The following is a 22,848-nucleotide window of genomic DNA, read 5'->3' as shown; positions in this document are numbered from 1 at the left end:
CACACAATGTTCCTTTTTTTTTCCCCCCTTTTATAAAGAGTCTGGGCTCTTGGGAGGGGTGAGGAGTGTTAATTCAACTCCTATTCAAAAATCAGTGACAAAATACATGATTTTTGTCAGAGCAAAATAAAGTCCCATATTTGGGGCCATCTCTGCTTTCCCCTCATGATTGTCTTCACACTTCTGTTGGCACTTGCTCAAACTACCAATCGAGTGATTCTTCTCTGCTTTTATCACCATACTGTCATTTATACCTCTCCAGAGTGTAAAAAACACAAACCAGAACGGGAGCATTTGCACGCAGAATGACTCCACAAGGTAAAAGGAAATAGAGAATCAGGCCCTTTGCATTTAAGAGCCATGTTCCCTCATCAGCTTGACACGTCTAACATCAGTTGCTTCTGTTCTTTTCCTGTTCCACTAGGTTTTGATGGTTGCCCAAGCAAAACATTTTGTTAAAGCTGTTCTTTTAAATTAAGGTATTTGGGAGCTGTGACTATTAGCCTGTCTTTCAGGTTACTGACTTTTAATAGCAAATTCCTGGGATAGTGGGAAGTGTATTGGTTTAACTGCTGACTAATACCTGAGCATAATAATTCTTTTAAAGGTTGTTTAGATATGTTTTTTCAAGGTGGTTCTTTTTTTTCAGCCCGTCATTTCCTATTGTACTAGCAAAAAGCACCAACCTGTAAAAAAGTGCATCCAGCTCGTTTAAAATTGCTCTTTTTAACCAGGCTTGTACATTTCTGAATGTGCTTGCTCTAGTAACTCTCAGTAGCTATTTCCTTAACTCTGTAATGGAAAACAAATCCTGTTGATTGTAATGACACAACAAGGAATATCTAAAAACATAGGTTCAGAAGGATAATGGTCATTTTAATTTTAATTCGTTTTAACTACAATTGTCATTATTTTTCAATGTCAACATATCCTGGATCAGATATTGATTGATCAGATTGAGGAAGGGGAGGTTAAAGCTCCCATTTCATAATTCATTATTTGTCCAGTAAAAATAATTGGAGCCATATTTCAAACCAAAAAGTTCCCATTAAATATTACAGAACTCTTCAACCCATCTACTCTATAAAAATAAAGGAAAAGATTACATCTAGTTTAAAGTCGGTAGAGTATGTCAGACTGTATCATTACTTGTTTTCTCATCTTGCATTTTTGATGTACAGAGGCAAGCATTTTGTAAAGTGATGCATTTTATTGGACCAACTATGCAGTTGGGCTAGTGTTAGACCAACCTTCAAAACCATGATATTCTTCCTCAGGTCAAAGTACAAAGAGAATGGATTTCTACCACTTCTTACAAGACACGAGCCGGCAACCTCTGTACTGTGTCTTCAACTGCAGAATAGTCAAAACAAGGGCTTGGTTGTGTCATAGACCCACCGTAATACAAGAATCACATCTTCTGTTTGTTTATAAATGTAATATTCTGCACTTTGGCTGGATCATACTGAATTCTCCCCAAGTGCACTCACTGGGTTACCTGAGCTGTGCAAATAATTGTTTTGGCAGCTGAATTAAATTAAAAAAAAGTTATTTTCTGTTGACCCAAAAGCCAAATGAAAACAATGAAAAACACAAAACAAAACTGGAAACGGACCCAAACCCTCAACCATCTACTTCTCCTTTTTGCTGGGTTAGAAATGGTGCCTAACCCTTCTTTCAGAGCTACCAAAGCCAGTTTGTTTCAATATGTCCAGTACTTTTTCCTTCATTTTTCTTTGGCCCAAAATTATTCACCAAACACGTCCCATATTCACAATAGCGCATCAGCTAAAGCTACATTTGTTGGCATATACAATACAATTTATCCAAAAACTGGTGAGCCTTATTTATTTAAAAAAAATGGACACTAGAAAATTATTCAGGCTATTTAGTTTGGTGTAGTGCAGAAATTGAAACAGCAATGCAAATACTATAGCATTTTAAACATTAATTCAGTGCAACATTCCTGGATATTCCTGAAATTGGATTTTTAAATCAATCACCATTTTGCCTTTAATTGTTAACAGACCTACTAAGTGCTGTTGCAATATATTTGCATTTTATACGCAAAACCTCTTTCCCACAGGATTATAACCCTTAATAGTAGGCTGCTGTTATAGAACACTAAGTTACTGTGTCAGGCATAACTATTTTGTATTAGGATTACCTTGAATACAGATTGAAGTTTCTAAGTGTTAAATTTGATATAATAATAAAACTTAGTAATCAGTGATGTGTGGTTTTTTTCAGAAGTCTGGAGTGGATAGTGGAAAGCTAGGTTTTCTATTCATGGAACCAGAATTAAAAAAAAAAACCAACAAAAAAACAAAGACACACAGTTAAAGAAAATGTGTCATCTTCCAAATAGAGAGAAAGTATCATCTGACTAACTGACAATACAATTAGAGAATGCTCTTTAGGCAAAACAAAAAAAAAGTGTTGTGGGCTAGAAAGTTAAACACTGAATAACACTCCATGACAAAAAAATCCCAAGGCAAAGTGAACCATTCCATTCCCAGGTACATGGAGGGGAAAGTTATGAATAATGCATTCTATATAATATTTTTGTCATGTATTATTGAAAGTATTAGTGCTGACTACAAGTAATCATATGCCCTTTCCACTACAGTTCTGTGATGCGCTTAATATCCTCTCTTGATTGCATTAGTGTAAAAACAGGATGTATTTTTTTTTTATTTTATTTTTTTTTACAACCTATATTTTCAAAACCCGAGATGCCACATGCATATTTAGGGGACAATTCATTATAATATAAATTCTTTATATCAACATCCCAGTGTTTATGTTTTTTTCAAAGGAATGAAGTAAAAATAAAAAGCATTTGCTAAATCATGATTTCATAAATGCCTCAGCTTAATACCATGGCTCATTAGCCCCATAACTCAGATTTCATGATAGTCTTGAAAGCTAAATTTGCTCTTCAACAATATATATTAATCACATCAAGGTTCCCTTCTTTTACTCAGCTAAAACGTTACGTGAAGTTCAGGTGAAGGTTACACAGAGATGAGCCAAATATCATTCTTGGCCTCATTTTGCAAAAGAATTACCAATGCACGCACACGTCAGAAGCAGAAGATCCTCGCTTGTGCCTGAAGTCCACTTGGGCACTGTAGCAGTAAGGATTAACTCACTTCCCGAGGGCCAACATGATGACAGGATGAAGTTCTGAGCCATCTTTGTGTCTGCGTTAGTAGTTGAAATAAAGCCCTTTTGGGAGCAAGAAGTCACCTCGCTTTCATGCCAGGCCTCAGGAAGGGAGTTAACCCTTACTAATATAGGCACATAATATAGAATAGCCAGTGACTATGATGTAGGGCTGTAAAAATATTTAAAATGATAGAACTTTTAACTAAAACAAACCAACCAACACCCACATTTCTGGTCAATTGAAATATCATTTGTGAATTAATGTAAAAAAATTCAGCTAATAGTTTCAGCCCATTTCAAAACATGCTAGATTCACAAAGGAACACCACAGTGAGGAGAAGAATTACACACGCATTTTATGGTTAGGCTATGCATGTCGAAATCCTTTCTATATCCGATTCATAACAGGGACTTAGGTTTCTGTCCTGAGGAAAGTATCCTTCACATTATACTATAAAATGGTTTGGCGAGAGCTCTCTCAAAATCTGGCACATTTAAGTTATTTTACTTGGAATCATAAGGGATATCTTTTTGTTCTTTTATAAAATACAACAAGTTGTCTTGATTTTGGGTATCTGAAATAATTCCTAATTTCTAAAAAGTTCTGAAAAAAAAATAGTTACAGGTTGACTCTCTGTATATAGAGGAATTTGTGATTTGGTCAACAAGTATTTTGAAACAAAATTGATAAACAAAACTACTACTTTTGAAGTCCAAGAACCCACGCATAATTGGTACAGCCATCTTGATTAAGGTTTCCCATCAAATCACTGAACCGTTTTCTTGTGTGATAAAATGTGATAATATTCTAAAGAGGAAACAATTAAAAACTCTATTGAATCGTAACATAAGCTATCCAAAACAAGTTTTTTTATTTAGTCCTTTTGAATGAACAGAAATAAGTTATTAAAAAAAAAAAAAAAAAGCCTAGCAACGGAATTAAATATAAAAAGGTATACCGTGGAAAACCATTTGGACATCAGCAATACAATGAACCAAGTCTCTGAAAATAAGCATGAAAGTTGCATCTGTAAAGTTTCTGGAAACTTCTTCATCTTTAATTGAAGACCTTTGGTAATTTCTATTGAACTGGAAGGACTGTAACAGGTAGTTCATAGTAAATAGTAAACATGGAAAGCCTCAGTTTAGGTTAACTAAACTGCCATCATTGGGTCCCTTTGATAGAACACATTGGTTGTAATTTTTTATTTGCCACTATCCTTATTGCTTGAGAAGCTGTGTCTTTATGAAAACAATACTTCTTTCCTTTAATGATGCTGGAAATGCCTTTGACCTGTACTTCAGTGACCTGCATTTATGACTTTATTCAAAATTGAACTGCACTGTAATCCATCTATCAGAATTTTTTCAGGCTCAATTTTGCATTTGTGGAGGTCACTGATAAAACTCCCTTATAACTGACAAGAATCAGACCCTTAATTTCTTTTCATTGAACTCAACCGTAAGAATAATTATCTTGATTTCATTTTTTATTTCTAAGAGTTCAAGGAGTGGGAACAAAGCACAATTTTAGTTTGTTAGAAAGCAATAAAAGTGGCTTGTAAATTGTTTATTACCTCAAATGTTTACTTTAATGAACAAAAACTATACCATTTTTTTCTTTTCAGCATGCTCTTTGCCTGCAGCTTCCATAATTTGTTTCTTGGTTTGGAATTCAATAGAGCAATTGTTCCGATCCAACATCTACCGAAGTCAATTAAAAATAACTCTGTGGGTTGTACTGTTAAAAGTCTTAGATCCAATATCCTGACTTCTGGAATGGCCAAAACCAGATGTTTCAGAGAGATATGCAAGAAACCTATTAAACCCTAGTAATGAAAGGCTGGTTCCCGACTGTTGGCATGATGCTTGAGGTCTCCGAGTTCTTAATGTAAGAGCAATTATTATTTTAGTGATCTTTATTTTAATCAGACAATTATTTCAATTAGTCTGATTTGCAGCCAAAGCATCATCCATACATCAGCCAAAATATAGCTAAATCAAACAAAAAAAATTCTACTCTTTACATTGCTTTCCCCATTAGAAATTAAGAATAACTAACATATGTTTTAAAATAATCATTATGAAATAGTCAACAGAAATAAAACACCAAAAAAAAAAAAAACATGAACTTTCAACCTTTAAAATTCTCCCTACAGTTTTAATTTGGTTATGTTGGCATTACAGTATGTAACATTATCAATTCCTGGTGTCCTTGTTAAATGTCAATTTTGGTGTCTAAGTGGGAAATTTATTAAGATTCAAAGGGCAGATAGATATCCAATTCCAGTTGAAACTCACAGACAGCTGGGTGCCTAAGTTCCACATGTGCCTCTGAAACCCTGTCACGTATCGTTTGCTTTTAAACTATAGAAAAAATACACAGTTGTGTGTTGTGAAGCAAAATAGTAAGAAACTTATTTGAGCAGTATACTGACTTCTGGATTCTTGTTTTTTTCCTATATTTTTGTGAATAGATTCAGGCTAGGTAAAGACATTGCGCATAAAGCAATACAAGCGATTGGAAACCAGTCTGAACCTTTAACAGAACAGAAGCTCAATAAACATAGACTGGCTTCAAAACGGCAGAACCTGGTCTAAGTTAGACCTGGATGGTCATAGTATTAGACTTAAGTGGTTTAGGTTGGAATAGTATATCAAAATTCTTTCCCAGATCCCATAGGGAATCATTTTACTTTGGTGTCCCATCTCCTACCTGCGTGGCCAAGCAGGGGAGGGTGGGGGGAGCACTGCCTTGGGCCCCAAGTCCACACAGCACAGGAGAGGGACCCATGCAACAGGGGGCTATGTGCCCCCAATCCTTTTCCCCCCACCCCACCCACCTGGCATCCACATGGCTCTGAGTTATGGTTCCTAGCTGAGGCTGTCCACTGGGTGAGCAACTGGGGGTAGGATGGGGGGGAATGGGAGGTGGAAAATGCAGGCCTGTGCTGCATGTGGCCTCCTACCTGTGCAGGCTTGGGGAGGGGAAGGAGAATAGAACTTCTCACCACGTGGGCCTCCTCCTCCTGACAGTTTCATCCAGGAGCCATGGCTCAGAGCTGCATACTGTCCACATCTCCGAAAACTTGGGGGCAGGGAAGTGGAAGTGGACTCCCTCCACTGTGCAGACCCAGCCTGGCGCCCTTTGGCCAGCAAGCTGGGAGGGGCCCCATGCAGTGGGGTTGCCGCTCCCCCCACCTTCCAACATGCAGTTCCCGGCAGAGCAGATTGCAGTGTAGTCCTTCCCTGGCTTGGATCTGGTAGGGCCAGGGGGGTTGAGAAGCTGAAGGCTCTATTCTTCTTCCTGTTCCCACCACCACTGACAACTGGCAGCTGATAGGGGGCTGAAGCTGATTCCCCACTGGCCAGTCAGGGGTGGCCAGCTGTTCAGCTGGACTCAGCATTTTCTTTCAGCCTGCTCTAGGGCCCCAACTAGCTAGTAGCCTCTATGCTCTCCCCGTCCCTTGCCCTCCCTATTCCCACCCAAGGGTTAATAAGAGTTCTGTGTGTTCCCAAACTAACCTAGGGTACATAGAAAAAGCCATGAATGTTAAGAAGGCTAATGGCATACTGTGCTGCATTGGTAGGTATGTTGCCAACAGGTGAAGGGAAGTGATTATGCCCCTCTATTCAGCACTGGCAAGGCCACATCTAGAGTCCCGTGTTCAGTTTTGGGCCCTCCACTACAGAAAGGATGTGGACAAATTGGAGGAAGTCCAGCAGAGGGCAACAAAAATGGTTCGGGGGCTGGGGCACATGACATCTGAGGAGAGGCTGAGGGAACTGGGCTCATTTAGTCTAGAGAAGAGAAGATGGAGGAGGGATTTAATTGCAGCCTTCAACTCCCTGAAGCAGGTTCCAAAGAGGCTGGAGCTGGACTGCTCTCAGTGGTGGCAGATGACAGAACAAGGAGCATCGGTGTCAAGTTGCAGCAAGGGAAGTTTATGTTAGATATTAGGAACATAATCTCTCACTAGGAAGGTAGTAAAACACTGGAACAGGTTATCCAGGGAGGTGGTGGAATCTACACCCTTAGAGGTTTTCAAGACCTGGCTGGACAAAGCTTTGGTTGGAATGATCTAGGTGGGGATGGTCCTACTTTGAGCAGGGGGGTGGAGTGGATGACCTCCTGAGGTCCCTTCCAACCTTCCTTTTCTATGTTAATATGAATCTGCATCAGGATTTTTGAGCCTCCATTACTACATTTAATATACACCAAGGCTAGTTATGTGCCCAATGTTATTAGGCACAAAAGCTAGGCTTTTTCTGATCTCTTTCATTTCACCAACTCTATAGTGCACTTTTTGCCCCAACATTTGTCCAACGTCTCTCCAAGCCAGAGGTATAACAAGGCAGCTGGGAACCCAGGGAAGTGGACTCATAGGAGCAGCAGTGACTTCTGACTGCTGTTGTGCCATGTTATGTCTCAGCTGTGTGTTCTTGGGAACCCTGGCACAGGATGCAGTCTGTCCGACTCACCCCCCTCCCTCCCCTCCTCTACATAAGTGAAACTGATTAAGATGCAGTGAGAGACGCACCTAAGACCCTCCAGATAAGGGTGACAAGAGTGAAACAGCTGCCCTAGGTCTCATTTGCATCCGAGATGGAACCAGATGACCATTCATTTACATGATAGATGGAGAACAGAAAGCCTGAAGCAGAGACTGCAGTGAATTCTGGGACCAGAGAAGCAGGCGAGCGCTGCATGACGGGGAATCTGTGCTCCAAATGTTAATCAACCCATGTTCACACACACCTAGCTCAGCATTTATCAGACCAGTTCTAATCTGGATTTACTAAGGACTCCCCCTCCCCCCCCCCCCCCCGACACACACACCTCTAAGTTTAATAGGCACCTCGGGCTGTAAATTCCCCGGTCCCACTATGGGAGGCATATTTAAACTTGATTGACTAAAACTCGGTTGCCGGGTTAGGGAATGTTGAGGCAAGAGACCGAGTCAGAGGGGGTACGGGCAACATTTGAACAATGGTTAAGGGTTCATCACAGCATCCAGCCCATTGGAGCCCTAATCACAGGTGTTGTCATACTTTTCCCGAGATGACTGGTGGGAGTCTTCTCCACAAAAGGTTATGAACACCCCAATAATTGTCTTAAGTCTGTTAAAAGACTATAGTAAGATCTGGAAAAGTCATGCTAAGCTGAGGCTTGTTCACAACAAGTAAAAATCCAAAATCCTGATGCTGCAAGCTATCTATTGTTTCTGAAGAAACCATGAGATATCCCATCAGTATATCTGCTATCCATAGGAATTTCAAGCTGGCTTCCAAGTATCTGGTAACTCCCTAACATTATGTATTTCCTGATTATCAATCAGGATCTTGAGATGTTCCAAACCAGATAACCCCTTGTCAATAGAAAAGACAATAATTTACACAATTGAGGATGCTTCGAAGCAGCTGAACTGAGGGTATAAAAATCTGTAAAAAGTGTGTGCGCTTCAAGAAAGAAAGAAAGAAAGAAAGAAAGACTTTTGACTTTTAAGAGACCTTTATTCCCCGGAGGGTGATGACTCGGAGCCAGTCAAAAGCATGTACAAAGACGCCCGAAGCTCTGGGCCTCGTGGACAAGGCCTGGGCTCGTGGCCTGCAAGGCCTGCCCGTACACGCTAGACAAAAAAACACCAACCAACACAACGAACATAAGGACTATTTACAGTATTTACAGTTCTGCCAGCAGGGACACCCATGGAGGCCTCCGGGGTCGACCCGCACGAGCAAAAGTCCAGGGCCTCGGCCCGCTTGACGCGTCTCTGCGGCTTGAGCAGCCGGTGGCATCACAGAGCGAGGATCAGGCGTCCCGCCTCGACCCGGCACAGCACCCCCTCGAGGGCCCAGCGCTCCTCAAAGGCGGGCACCGCCCGCCGGAGGACAGCGTGCTCAAACTCGAGCGAGAGGCGGGCCCGCACCAGCAGGCGGAAGAGCTGCAGGGCGTCGACCATCCCGGTGCCGCTGAGCTGGTTTCGCCGGCTCTTCAGGGTGGCCATCTTGGCCTGGCCCAGCAGGAAGTTGGCCAGGCTGACCGTGGCCCGCTCGGCCGCCCGGTACGGAAAGGAGTGGACGTAAGCGTCTTCGGAGAGGTCACGGCCCAGTACCCGAAGCAGTGCGCCCAGGGCGGCAAAGAGAGGCTGCAGCCGGGGGCAGTCGAGGAAGGCGTGGAAAATGTCCTCGTCCAGCACCCCCGGGCAGAAGGGGCAGGCCGCCGAGGCCGCTGGGTCCAAGTGACGCACAAAGGTGCCGGTGGCCAGGATGCCGTGCACGAGCCGCCACTGCAGGTCGCCGGTCTTCTTGGCGATGGGCGCCTTATACAGCGTGCGCCACGCCGGGGTCCCGGGCCGCGCCAGGCGCCGCCGCCACGCGGTGTCCGGGCGGCCGGCGAGCACCTGGGCGTGCCGGGTGCGCACCACCCACATGTAGAGGCCCTTGCGGGGCAGGGTGCCAAAAGGGCAGCCCGTATTGCTGCTGGGGGGCACCGGGAGCCTGAGCAGCGTGTTGGGCCGCTCGGCCAGCTCGCCGGGTACCGCTGGGATGACGGGTAGCGGTGGGAAGGCGTCTTCTGCGGCGTCTGCGGCGGGGAGGGGCCGGCGAGTCTGGAGATGGGCTTCCAGGGCGGTCGCTGCCTCCGTCGGGAGGGCGGCCCTAACGGCCCGCAGAAGCCGCCCCGCGGTGCGGACGGAGCGCATGGCCAGCCGGGCAGCCAGGGCCTCGGGTGACAGCCAGTCCGACCGAGCGGGGTCCAGGAGGTGCTCCAGGCGGGTGGAGCGCGCCTCGACGAGAGCTGCCGTGAGGCTGGCGGAGGCCAGGCTCGGCACGACACGGTGCAGGGCCGGGTTGTGGACCAAGGGCTCTCGAAGGAGCTGCGGGAACCGCAGGTGCCTGGCCTGGGGACAGAGATGGAAGGCCGCCCGCCAGGCCCGCACCACGCTGCGGTAGAACGGGGGAAGGACCGCCCCGTTCAGGAAGGTGAGGTCCAGTTGGAACAGCTCCCGGTCAAAGCCGAGGCCCCCCACTCGCCGCAGGAATCGGCACGCCAGCTGTCGCCACGGGAGGTGGCCTTCGGTGTACAGGAGCCGCTGGAGGGCCTGCAGCCGATAGGCGGCCACCCTGCTGGCCAGATCGATCAGGCCCTGGCCCCCCTCGCCGGTGGGCAGGTAGAGGGCAGCTCGTGGGAGCCAGTGGCGTCCGTCCCACAGGAAATCGACCAGGAGCCGCTGCAGTCGCTCCAGTAGCTCCGGCGGAGGGTCCAGCACCGCGCAGCGGTGCCACAGGGTTGCCGCCGCCAGGTTATTGATGACGAGGACGCGCCCCCGGTAGGAAAGGCTGGGCAGGCGCCAGCGCCACCGCTGCAGGCGGGCCTCCACTCCCTCCTCGAGGCCGTCCCAGTTTCGCGCCATGAAGGTCGTCGGCCCCAGGAACACGCCCAAGACCTTGAGGCCCTCGCGGCGCCAGGCGAGGCCCCCCGGCAAGTCCGGCGGAGGCCTGCCAGTCCATGCGCCAAGCAGCAGAGTGTCACTCTTGCCCCAGTTGATGCGGGCGGAGGAGGCGCGCTCGTAGGCCCGCTGGCAATCTGCCAGAGCCCGCACGTCTTCCCGGGTGGCGAGGAAGACGGTGACGTCGTCCGCGTAGGCCGACAGCCGGAGACGAGGGCCAGCGGACGGGCCCGTGGCCGATGGCAGGGCCACCCCACTCAGGCGGCGGCGCAGCGCGTGTAACAGCGGCTCGATGGCCAGGGCGTAGAGCATGCCCGACAGCGGACAGCCCTGGCGAATGCCCCTGCGCGCGGGGAACGGAGCGCAAAGCACCCCGTTCACCTTGAGCAGGCTGGAAATGTCCCGGTACAAGACCCGGAGGGCCCCGGTGAAGAGGGGCCCAAAGCCAAAGGCCTCCAGCGTGCGGAAGAGGTAGGCGTGGCCCACGCGGTCAAAGGCCTTCTCCTGGTCGAGAGAGAGGAGGCCGACGTCGAGGCCAAAGAGCTCGCTAGCCGTGAGCAGGTCCCGCAGCAGGAACAGGTTGTCTTGTATGGTCCTGCCCGGCACGCAGTAGCTCTGCTCGGGCCCGGTGAGAGAGGCCATGACCGCGCGGAGGCGGGTGGCCAGCGCTTTGGCCAGAATCTTGTAGTCCGCGCACAGCAGGGAGACCGGCCGCCAGTTCTTCATGTAGCCCAGGTCTCCCTTCTTGGGCAGCAGGGTCAGCACCGCTCGGCGGCAGCTGATCGGCAAGACCTTGTCGGCGAGGCTCTCCTGGAAAACGCGCAGGAGGCTGGGGCCGAGGAGAGGCCAGAAGGTCTTGTAGAACTCGGCAGGCAGCCCGTCGAGGCCCGGGGCTTTGCCGGAGGCGAGGCCGGCCGTGGCGGCCGCCAGCTCTTCCAGGGACAAGTCCCGCTCCAGCTCGCCGGCCTCCAGGGCATCGAGACGCGGTAGGCCCTCGTGGAGTTCCCGCGTGGCCTCGGGGCACGACGGCTCGGCCGCGAACAGGTCGCGATAGAAGGCGACGGCACGTTCGCGGACTTCGCCCGGCTCTGTAATGACCCGGCCCTCAGGAGTCTTGAGATGGTCCAAGGCTTTGCTCGCTGCCCGCCGCCGCTCCAGGTCGAAAAAGAAGCGGGTCGGGGCGTCGGTTTCCACCAGCTCCTGGCAGCGGGCGCGGATCCTCGCGCCGCGGGCCGCGCTCTCCGCCAAGTCGCGCAGGCATTTCCTGCGGAGCCGGAGGCTCTCGCTCAGTGCTGCGTCGCTGCCGGCGGCCAGCAGAGCAGCCTCGAGCTCCGCCACGTCCTCTTCCAACTCCCGGACACGGCGGCGCGTCTCGTTCGCGGCCAGCTGGGTGTACTGCTGGCAGAAGGCTCGGGTCTGGACCTTGCCCACGTCCCACCACAGCTTCCAGGAGGAGTGGCTCGGTCTCGCAGCCTCCCACCTCCGCCAAAAGTGGGCAAAGCAGTCCCGGAAATAAGAGTCCTGGAGCAGACTGATGTTCAAACACCAATACGGTGCCCGTGCACAGGCTCTCCCCGGCAGGCTCAGTTCGCTGAAGGCCAGGCCATGATCTGATAGACCCGAGGGAGCGATGCGGCTGCTGCGCAGGAGTGGCAGGTGGTGCCTGGTGATATAAAGGCGGTCGAGGCGAGCCATGGTGAGACCGCCGGCACTCGTCTTGGCCCAGGTGTACTGGCGCGCATCGGGATGCAGGGCTCGCCAGACGTCCACGAGGTCTGCCCCCTCCAGGGCAGCTTGCAGCTTGCGAGCGGAGGGCAGGTGGGGCTCAGGCCCTGTGCGGTCGAGGCGCGGGGCAGTGGTGCAATTGAAATCGCCCCCGAGGAGGAGCAGGTCATCATCCTCGCTAGCGTCGCGCAGGAGGGCAGCCAAGCTCTCAAAGAAAGCGACCCTCTCCTGGCCATCGGAGGGCGCGTAGATGTTGACGAGCAGCAGACGGTGTTGCGCGAGGGTGACGCGGACGGTCAGCAGGCGGCCGGGGACGACCTCCCGCGGCACCGCCGCGTCAAGCTGCAGCTGCGGCGATAAGAGTGTCGCGACCCCCGCGCGGAGGCTGGTGCCGTGGCTCAGGAACACCTGTCCTCGCCAGGCAGCCCGCCAGGCCGCCTGGTTGAACCTGTCAGAGTGGGTCTCTTGTAGGAAGGCGATGGCCAGCCTCTTCTGTCGCAGGAGCTCCAGGACGGCCTCGCGCTTCACCGCGTCTCGACAGCCGTTGACGTTGAAGGTGCCAATGGTTGTGGCTGCCATGGGGGTGGGTGTGGGAGAGGAGGAGCAAAGCAGAGTGCGGGTGGAAGAGCGAGCACCCAAGAGCAGAGCAAGGCAATACAGACAGGTCAGGGAAGGCCTACCGTGCCCTACTCTAGTCGAGGGACCCGCCCAGGCCCCACTCCACTCTCACCCTCTGGGCAAGTTTGTCCAGACGGTAGGCCATCTGACGTGTGCCCCGATCTTGCTTCATGAGCTTGACTGCCGCCCTGGCAGCCTTGACAAACACTTCGGGGTCCGCACACCACTGGGTGATGTGCCCCGCTACATTTTTCTGCCCCTTGGTTAGCTTCAGCAAGGACAGGAGTCCCCCATAGTCAGGAGAGACCCAGGGGGGCTCCGCCAGCTTGGGGTGCATGTTGCCCACGGAAGAGCGGCGAGGCCGCACCCCCGGCGGGAGCTCGCCCGCAACTGCAGCGTCGACCCCCTCGATGTCCAGGCACATCAGCCGCCTCTCGTCGTCCGAGTCGAGGACGGGCTCCGCGAGGACATTCCCTGTCTTCTTGGGGGGGGAGGGGCCATCCCGCTCACGACGTCTCTTGCGAGACTCCGAGAGCTGGATCTCCATCTCGCTAACGTCCCCATCTGCTCCGGTAGGCTGGGGCGTGACCAAAGGGGCAGCGGGCTCTCCCGCCACCCCCGGGGCCAGGCCACCGGAAGAGAGACATTCGCCACTATCCCTGCTGCCGCCTGACTCCGGAGGCTGGGGGACAGGCGAGGGGAGGGGGACCCCTGAAGGCCCCTCCCCCCCACCCGCTAAGTCTGCCTCGTCGGTGGCTACATCCGACGGGGCGGGTGGTGTGGCAGCCGGAACGGGGTCCGGCTCTGTAGTGGGGGGGTCCTCGGCACTGGCCGAGGAGGGGTCTGTCAGGGATGGGGTGTCCTGAGAGGCCCCCCTCATCTCCCTCTCTTTTTCGGGTGGTAGGGAGGATGCCCGAGCCCCATCATCCGATGAGGCTCCAGCACCGCAGTCCCCGGCCACCCCAGCCACTTCGGCCGGGGCAGGCAGGGGGCAAGGGGAGGCGTCCGCCTCTCCACCTGGTGGGGCTGCCGCACCGAGGCCAGGGGGCGCCACAGACGGGGGAGGGGGCGGTGGGGCCACGGTAGTAGCACCAGCCCCTCGGCTGGACGATGGCTTCCCGCTGGAGACCCCGGTCCCCTGAGATGGAATGGGGGGGGAAGGAGGTCGGGAGGAAGAGCTCCCAGCCTCCCTGGGCCTGCCGCGTGCCCCAGAGGTCGACGCGCCGTCTCTCGGCGCTGCCGCAGGCGGCGATGGTCCGGCCGCCTTGCTGCGAGGGCACTGCGCGGCCAGGTGGGAGGAGCCCCCGCACTTGAAGCACGTGGTCTCTCCCACAGACAGATAGATAACAAACCGCCGCCCCTCGAGCATGAGGCTCAGGGAGCGAGGCAGCGACTGGGGGCCCTCCTTGAGGAGCATGAAGACCTGCCTCCGAAAGGACAGGACGTGCTTGCCCTGAGGGTTCTTGTTTCCCATCGGCAGGCGGCGAAAAGGACTCGCAGGAAGCCCATAGGCCTCGAGTCCCCTGGCCAGCTCCCGATTGGAAACGTGCGGTGGGACGTTGGAAATCACCACCCTCACTGCCTGAGTCTCTAGGGGCGTGACAGGGTAGTGGATGCCCGCAATGTCCAGGCCCTCCGCACACACCCTGTCAACCAAGGCGGGCTTGCTCAAATAGATCATCGGGACCGTGTTCACGCGCCCCGCGTAGCGGATGGTACGCCATCCCAGGAGGGCGGCCAGAGCCTCCACGCAAGCCTCGAGCCCCACATGGAGAGGGGCATGAACCCTCAGGCCATGAGACAGTGGGAGGTCCTGAGAGACATCCTCATGCCAGCTGCCAGGCGTAGGAGCCGCCATTCCTCGCCAGGACAGGGTTAAACTGCGAAGCGCAGAAAAAAAAAAAAAAACCTCAGGCTGACCCGGGGACTGGGACTGGGAGGGGGCTGAAAACGCCCCAAAATCGGCCTGAGGGGAGGCAGAGCAACCCCGCAGGGGCTCAGGGCAAGCCCCAAGGCAGGGGCAGATGGCAGGGACCAAGGGAAGGGGCCCTGGGGGAGGGAGGCAGCAGAAATCAAAGGGACAACTCAGGCGGGGGTGGGGGAGGGGCAGAGACAAACGAGGCTGCCAGAGCCCAGGGGAAAAAGGCTCAGAAAGTGGGGGGAGGGGGCAGGGAGGGGGGCCCCAGGGACAGGGTGGGGAGAAGCAAGGGTTTTTTTTGGGGGGGGGCAGGAAAAGGGGGGCAGGGAGTGCGAGGCAACGAGCTGAAAGCACCTGAGCTGGAGGAGCTTAGAAGGGCTTCAGCTGTCGGCGGCCATCTTGAAAGAAAGAAAGAAAGAAAGAAAGAAAGAAAGAAAGAAAGAAAGAAAGAAAGAAAGAAAGAAAGAAAGAAAGAAAGAAAGAAAGAAAGAAAGAAAGAAAGAAAGAAAGAAAGAAAGAAAGAAAGAAAGAAAGAAAGAAAGAAAGAAAGAAAGAAAGAAAGAAAGAAAGAAAGAAAGAAAGAAAGAAAGAAAGAAAGAAAGAAAGAAAGAAAGAAAGAAAGAAAGAAAGAAAGAAAGAAAGAAAGAAAGAAAGAAAGAAAGAAAGAAAGAAAGAAAGAAAGAAAGAAAACTCCTGTGCTGACACCATCCCCTGTCGTTCTTGGGACGCTGGAAGAACAAATCATCTCTGTCTTCAAGAATTGTGCTGTGGACTGTGCCTGCCAGTTTTGCAGCCCGAGTACCTTGGACTGGTGAGATCCCAGCGCTCTCTCTCTCTAGGCATAAATTTCTGAACCTGAACCGTATTAGTTAAGCTTGAGTTAAGTTTCCCCAAATACTTAGTGAAACCAGGGTAGTATTGCAATTGTTTGTTTGTTTTTCTTTTGCATGTCTATTATTATTAGTACCATTATATATTTCATATGTTTAGCAATAAATAATTTTTTTATAGTCAAACTGGTAGTAACTGGGTATATTTTTCCTTCTCTGCTTCTCTTTTCTCCCGTGCTCTGCAGCAATGCTTCTTTTACCCAAACTAAAGATCCCTGTGAAGCCCAAAAATATTGTGGGGTCTGCTCATCAAGAGACCAAAGATTGGGACGTGCTGAGTTTGAAACACATAAGGGGATCAGCTTGTACAGGCTGATTGACCCAGTTTAACTCAGACCTGCCCCTATGAACTGAATGCTGGCCCATGAGGGTGTCAGCTGGACACCCAGCCGGATTCAGAGGGATTCTATTCACCTGTGTGCTTGTGTCTGACTGCAGTTTACTGTTGCTCTGATGAACTGATTCTTGGCATAGAGGGTGTCAGCCTGTCCATGCTGATCGACCCAGCCAGGTCAGGCGTGTCACGTTAATTTGTGTGTGTTTGTGTGCATGACTGATTTGGTGACTGGAGGAACCCAGCCCCATTGAGATTGAGTCCTGCAAGATAGCTCCATTAGGAGTGAGGGCTTGCAGAAGGGAGAGATACAGCTCCGTATAGTAACACAAGCAGCACATTGACAAAAAATCACCAAGACCCTAGAAACTATCCCTAATAAATGAGCACACCCCAAAGTAATGGGCAAATCTGGTAACAGCCACCATCGTGATCACACTGCTGTAGTGGAAGATGCTAGTTTCTCCCCTCTATTCCCTGCTTCAGTTCAGCACCCGGGCTTGCCGTCTCGATTGCCCCACCTAGTAACACTACTGTTCTCAAGTAAACAGTTGGTCCAATAAATGTGTCCCTGTAAGACCCTTGCTTCTCACATATTTCTTTGACCGCAACAGCTACAGAACCCCAACCCTATTAGGCATAGGAAACATTGCGGCTCTGTTTTTCAGGTTACAAAGAAAATGTTCCTGGTATTTTAAACATCAGTTTTTTTGTGGGTGTATGAAGTTCCTTAAAAACTACTTGTTTGGCTGAGACCCCAGGTGTTATGTTTGCATCCTGAACTTTTTTTTTGTTCCTGTAGTTTTATATTTATTACCAGAGGGATTAAAAACAACACTATAGGTACATTTATGGATGTTATATGCCACCTGAATACAAGCAGGAACACTGACAAACTTAACTAGAGTGGCATGAATAGCACTGCTCTAATAAGATCCTTGAAGGAAAGAAAGGCAGTGATGCCAATAAAGTGCTCATGATAATATCTAATTGAAAAGGGTTTGTGGATTCAAGTTAAGGAGAGGACTGGCTTTTAAGTGATTCACTCTGAATTTCTAAACACAAAGGGTGCAGAGAAAAGCAATTACAGTAATATCAGCTCAACAAGAGAGAAAAGCAAAGAATGCATTTGAAAGCAAGATTTCAGGCCTCATTCTGCTCACTCATTTCATCAGGGCAAATAAGGAATTTAACTTTGGTAGGCAAGAGTGAATCAGACAGTTTGAGAATATTGTTTGCTTTCCCTTCCTGCGGGGTCAAGCAAGGTCTTCTCTTGTCCAGAAATTGTTCTTTAATATTCTTGTAAGTTAGTGGGATGTTCAGAAGCCTAAACAAGGGACAAAAGCATCCATTCCATTTATCCATAGCCATGTGACCAAGCCATCACCTTTCATAAGCATCTGTCACTACTGATCTGGCCACTGTGCCCCAGCTCAACAGGTGGACTGTGTGATTTCACTGCCCTTTCCAACCATACATTTCTTTGATACAGAGCCATTTATTCCAAAACCCATTGAAATTAATGGGGGGAAAACCCCCCACAAAATGATTTGGTTTTAGATCAGCCTATAAGAGGTCCTGGAAGCTGTAGGACCAGTCACTCATTAAATGTTATGCAAGGTCAATTCCTAGGAAAAAAAATTGAATTTAAGCTTTGGCATCACTTCAAGCCTACAGCATCTTTACTATTTCAGTCCCACAACTGCCAAGTAAATATTTGTGATGGTGGTTTTATGATGTAAATGAGCTAGTCTTCACTCACTCTGTCAAAAATTGTCCCTCTCATCTAGGAGAAATGCCCATTGGTTGCATTCTAAAATATCACCAAAAGCTATTGGAGTGCTATTTCAAGAGACTTTTCACAACAGCGCTATTTGACTCATGGAATCAATTCATATAGTGCAAAAATGTATTACCAGGGATATTTTGTCATGGGACATTTCTTTGGGAATATTCTCTCTCATTACTATCCACCAGAGCTGGCAAAATTTGTTTGTGTGAGTTTTCTAGCTTAATTCTGAAGACCCCCGAGACTCAAGTAATTCAGATAATCTGTAGATAAACAAGCAAATTTGGGGGCAATTCTCTGAATTACTAAACATCCTGAGACTTAGCCATCACAAATGTATTTATGGAAAAGTTATAATACTCTTTCATTTTTATAACCTGATGTTCAGGTTAGGCTATTAGGCAGGGCCTGCTTCTTCTCACTTATTAGGGTTACCTGGCATAAAACTAGTGATTTTGGTTTAATACTCAATGTAGCAGGTCTGAGTGAATGAAGAGTCAGGCCCTGGTATTTCACGTAAAGTAATCTCAGTGGCATGACCTGCAAGAACTGTGCCAGACAGGTCAAGCTGTTTTGCATCGCTCATGTGGTACATAGTAGGCACAAACCTAATCTTAATTGTTCAATGTTTGACAGCTATTTTGCATTATCAGAACAGTGCAAAACAGTAGAGGCCTGCCAGTGAATTTGATTTTCATTGCTGTTATTGAACAGAGTCAATGGAACAGGACTGACAGAACCAGAGACATGATATATTAACTTAGCAATGAGCTATCAGATGTGGACAATTAGTGAGAAATTCTTCAGAAGAAAAAAAAAATCTTTAGGTACATAATTGCATGCTTAATCTGGGAACACTATTACCTCAGCTGCACATGCCAGATAGGTAATTATGCACCCAAATACCTACATATTTGGATCTTTTGCACAACTACTTGCATAATCACAGTAATTGCACACCCAAAAATATTTGAGAATCTGGCAATGGAAGTCTCCCTGGATAATAAAAATTAACTCACTTAAAATTACTTCACTCTAAAAGTAATGCCACATGATGTGGCATTGGGCTATGCTAATTCTCAGTTTTATACCTTCCTGTGGCATTGGATGGAGCAGGAAAGCAAAGACAATCTTTGGTAGATTCCTGCCCCCCTCCCCAAGGTAACTGTTGTGGGTATGCGAGAACCTTCCAACTGCTGCAAAATACTTTGCCATGCATCTCACTTAAATGTTATGATTAAATTAAGAATCTTCCACCACTGGTTCGTGTGTAATTTAGATATGGCTCAGGGGGCTTTCTTTAAGATAAATTGCTTCACATTTATGCCTATTAGGAAACTGACCACAAACAAATACAAGGACCATCGTCTGCTTAAAGTAATGAAAGAAGACTGATCGCTTAATTAGTTTTAAATAAAAACTATGACATGCTCAATGGTCAGGCTTGGTAGAAGGATGCTGTCATCTCTTTTTACATCAAATATACCATTTAAGGTACATGTAGTCACAAAAGCTACTTACAAAATCATGTTTTAATTCTGCCCATAAATGAAATTCAAGTTATGTAGGTCTCTTAATTCTTCTAAAAAGCTACTTATCTAAAGTTTATACACCTTTGATGTTGAGGGTGGCTAGTCCCTGGAATGACATGCCAGGCTGGGCTGCTTTATTGTAGGCATAGCTACCCAAGAATCAACCATTGCCCCAGCCATGACTCCTGCTCTAAAGACAGGAGGGTGACATTTGAGCTTTGGATGGTCAAATTTCCTGGCTTTCTGGCTACTTTGTCCTTTGACTGGGGTTCATGACCTCTATTTTCAGCCCCTATTTAATGAGGCTGAAAATAAATATTTCTCATTTTAAATTTTCCACTGATAATGATTTAAAAATGATTAAAATTAAATTTAATAAAAAATAAAATAAATAATAATAAAAAAAAGCAAAGTTTCTCTGGCTTGGCATCCTTTTTCCTTTGCACTAGACTAGCTAAAGTAACGCGTTAGCTTGTTTAAACACTGCCCTTCCCAAATGAAAGGCAAGAAGACTACGTAAAACCAGATATGAGATAATACCATGAGAATGGTCAGTGACTTGACTGGTAATGGTTCATCTTTTGTAAGACAATGTTGGCAAATAAAATATTCTTTTTCAAGTTTAAGGAGAGATGAAACAGTTAAATGAAGAGTTAGATCTTACCCACAGTCCTTTAAGGATCTGGAAATATCCAGGCCCCCATCTCTGCTAGCTTCCTGATGGCATCAGATGTAAAAATGCCATAAAACTTGTCAAGAGTCATCAATCCAGTTTTTCAAACAAGTGGCATCCAGGTGAAAGTCTTCACTTTTGAAGGCTAGTCCAAACCAGACTCTCGTTTCAGCTGTGTTGGAGGACTCACTCCACCTTCACTAACAGGAGGGCCCTAATTCTTTTTATTTTATGTTGTATTATAATACTTCTTGAAAAGACACAGAAATGCAACCTGTGCTAGGTGCTAACAAATGATGCATGAATGCTGTAAAGCTACTATTGGTAAAGCCTGATAACATTGCATAGTCCTTTGTAACGTGCACGTAAGAAACAGGGACAGATTTTCAGAGGTACTTGGGCACTGAAAAATTCATGTAGTGGGATTTCCAGAAGTTTTTAGGTACCAAAAAAACTTGAGACCAGGTCAATGGTCCCTATAGATAGAAATAATCTATGACAACATGCAGGTCAGCATAGACTCCAATAAATGCAAGTGCTCTCCTATTGCAAATCCCCTCTGTTCCCAGAAGGGTCAGCTTCCATGTATTTCTCACAGTAAATGTAGATACACAGCACTTAAGTGTTTGATGCACTATCTGTACTCTGTTTTCACTGAATGTTTCTAGGGCTCAGCTAGTCATGAATAATGATGAGCAACCCTGTCCTTTGACATGAGTTGGCTAGTCAAATGCTACTACGCTCAGTTACAGGTCCTGCCATCCCTTCAGTTTATCTTCTACCTAGTGTTGAAAGAGCCCACTCTGAGGTTTCCATAGTGGTGCTTCTCTTTCATATCCTGGTGAGCAGCAGATCTGCATTATGAGATATATGCACATTAACTCTAAACTTAACTTTCATTTGCTAAATCTGCTGATAGCAATTATGGTAACACACTATTTTATTTTACATTCAAGATATATCCAATGCTGGTCAGCAAGGCAGCACTGGTTCCCACACCTGTGGCTGGGTCATTTTTGTTTCTAGCCATACTTAAACAAATACAACGCTTAATAGTCCTTACCATAACTTCTTCTTGCTCATAATCCTTCCCGAAGGCTCAGAGCTTTTAGATGCAAGGGCTTAGAAACAACCTTAGCAAACTCTCCTCCTGCAAGAAGCTTTTCCTTACAGCTTTCAAACAGCATAGAAGACATTAGCCTCCTTTCCTCACACAGACTGCCCTCCCCAGCTCAGCCCAGATTGCCTTTCTTTCTCACAGCAGATTAGGTTCATTTGAATCACATGATGCCTTTGAATCAATCAGTCCTCTCACCTGGGGAAGCTGTTGATTGTTGGCAAAGGGCAAGCAATTGCCCCCTCCCTGTGAAGGCCAGTTCACCCTACAGACCTAAAGTTGAGAACTCCTTCAGTACCTTTGGGTTTGACATCACTATAGGGAAAGAAGAGAGTAAAAATAAAAGTATAAGAAAGGCAAGCCCGTCACAGAAATACTACAACAACTGTTTTCCTTTCATAAGATGTCTTCTTTTTTTTCCAGCCCTGAAGTAGGTAGGATCATCTAATTCACAGTTTAAATGCATTTGGAATTTCTGAAGGTGGGTTCTCCTGGCCCTTAGTCCCTCAGCACCATACTTTGCCAGTCATCACGTGACTGGCAAAAAGGTGAAAATGAAGGAAGGGATGATGTGCAATCGAGCTTAAATCTCACCACATGCTTGTTTATGGGTCCAATGATCTTGATAGAAAAAAAGTGTGCTGAAAGGCAATGAAGGGGTTAACACCATAGAGTAGGTCTCCCTACCCGTCACTACAGGGGTGGCCACCTTCAGGTTATAAAAGCACTAACTTCTGTTGCAATAGGTTTTTCTCTGTCTTACTTAAGACCACTTCGGCTGTAATACAGTGATGGGTGCTGAACTTGTTTAGGGCTATCAAGTCTATTTATTATGCTAGTTCAGTGCTTTATGCAATTCCTTTTCTTTTAGAACTAAACTATACTAGACTGTTTAGTATTAGTAATGGGTTTCCTATTTCTAGGAGCTATTTCTGAGGGTATTCATTATCTCAGTAGTACCCCAAACAATGCAGTAATGTCCATGGACTGCAGGAAGTGGAAGCCTCTGCCATATTGCAGTAGAATATAGATGAGGGAGAGCTCCCCTGGAAGAAATCGGACACATATTTATTTAGGCTGCCGGACACAGATTAAGACCAATAGCTTTCTAACATCCAGAATAAGCATCACAGCCTGTGGTGTCATGTCACTGAGTAGGGGAACATAAATTCTGTCCTGGACTAGACAGCCATGATGTAGACTGCTGAATATACTTTCTCAAATCTGCTAAGTGGCAGTTCCTGGAGGTGATTAGCTAAGCTGCTCTTTCTCAGCTGTAGCACCTGTGCTGGTTCCCAGTACCTGCATGGTTTGTGAAGACTGCCAGCTCTTTCAAATAGATCAGAACCCCCCACTAAAGGCTTTTAGTTGCATCTAAGATTTGCAGCCTTGTTGTAATTGCACTGCATTGATGCCAGTACTGATTTTTCTCTCAGTCATTTCTGCTTGCTCACCCTAACATTTGATTCCTGTTGCACGTGTCTACATTTTTCAATGTTCTCTAATTGACTGAGAGGGGGATAATAATTCCATGAATAGCAATAAGAGTAAATACTTCAGAGAGCCAAACTGTGATATAAATCAAACCTGTCATACTGCAGTACACGATAGCTGATAGTACTCATTTCAC

At 47.7% G+C, this 22,848-nt stretch overlaps 1 long non-coding RNA gene across 1 annotated transcript in view; it reads right to left on the bottom strand.

The window, feature by feature from the left end:
- Window positions 1-21,763, bottom strand: part of LOC132243608 (uncharacterized) — a 42,818-nt gene extending 21,055 nt beyond the window's left edge. Inside the window, exon 1 of the long non-coding RNA XR_009455300.1 lies at window positions 21,165-21,763. This is a non-coding gene — a long non-coding RNA (uncharacterized LOC132243608). The remainder of the gene's footprint in view (window positions 1-21,164) is intronic.
- Between the last annotated feature and the right edge of the window lie 1,085 nt (window positions 21,764-22,848).

Source organism: Alligator mississippiensis, chromosome 10 (assembly GCF_030867095.1).
Source record: "Alligator mississippiensis isolate rAllMis1 chromosome 10, rAllMis1, whole genome shotgun sequence".
In the NCBI taxonomy this organism is placed as follows: domain Eukaryota; kingdom Metazoa; phylum Chordata; order Crocodylia; family Alligatoridae; genus Alligator; species Alligator mississippiensis.
Note: the sequence above shows the minus strand (reverse complement) of the source record. Positions and strands in the feature narration are given on the sequence as shown.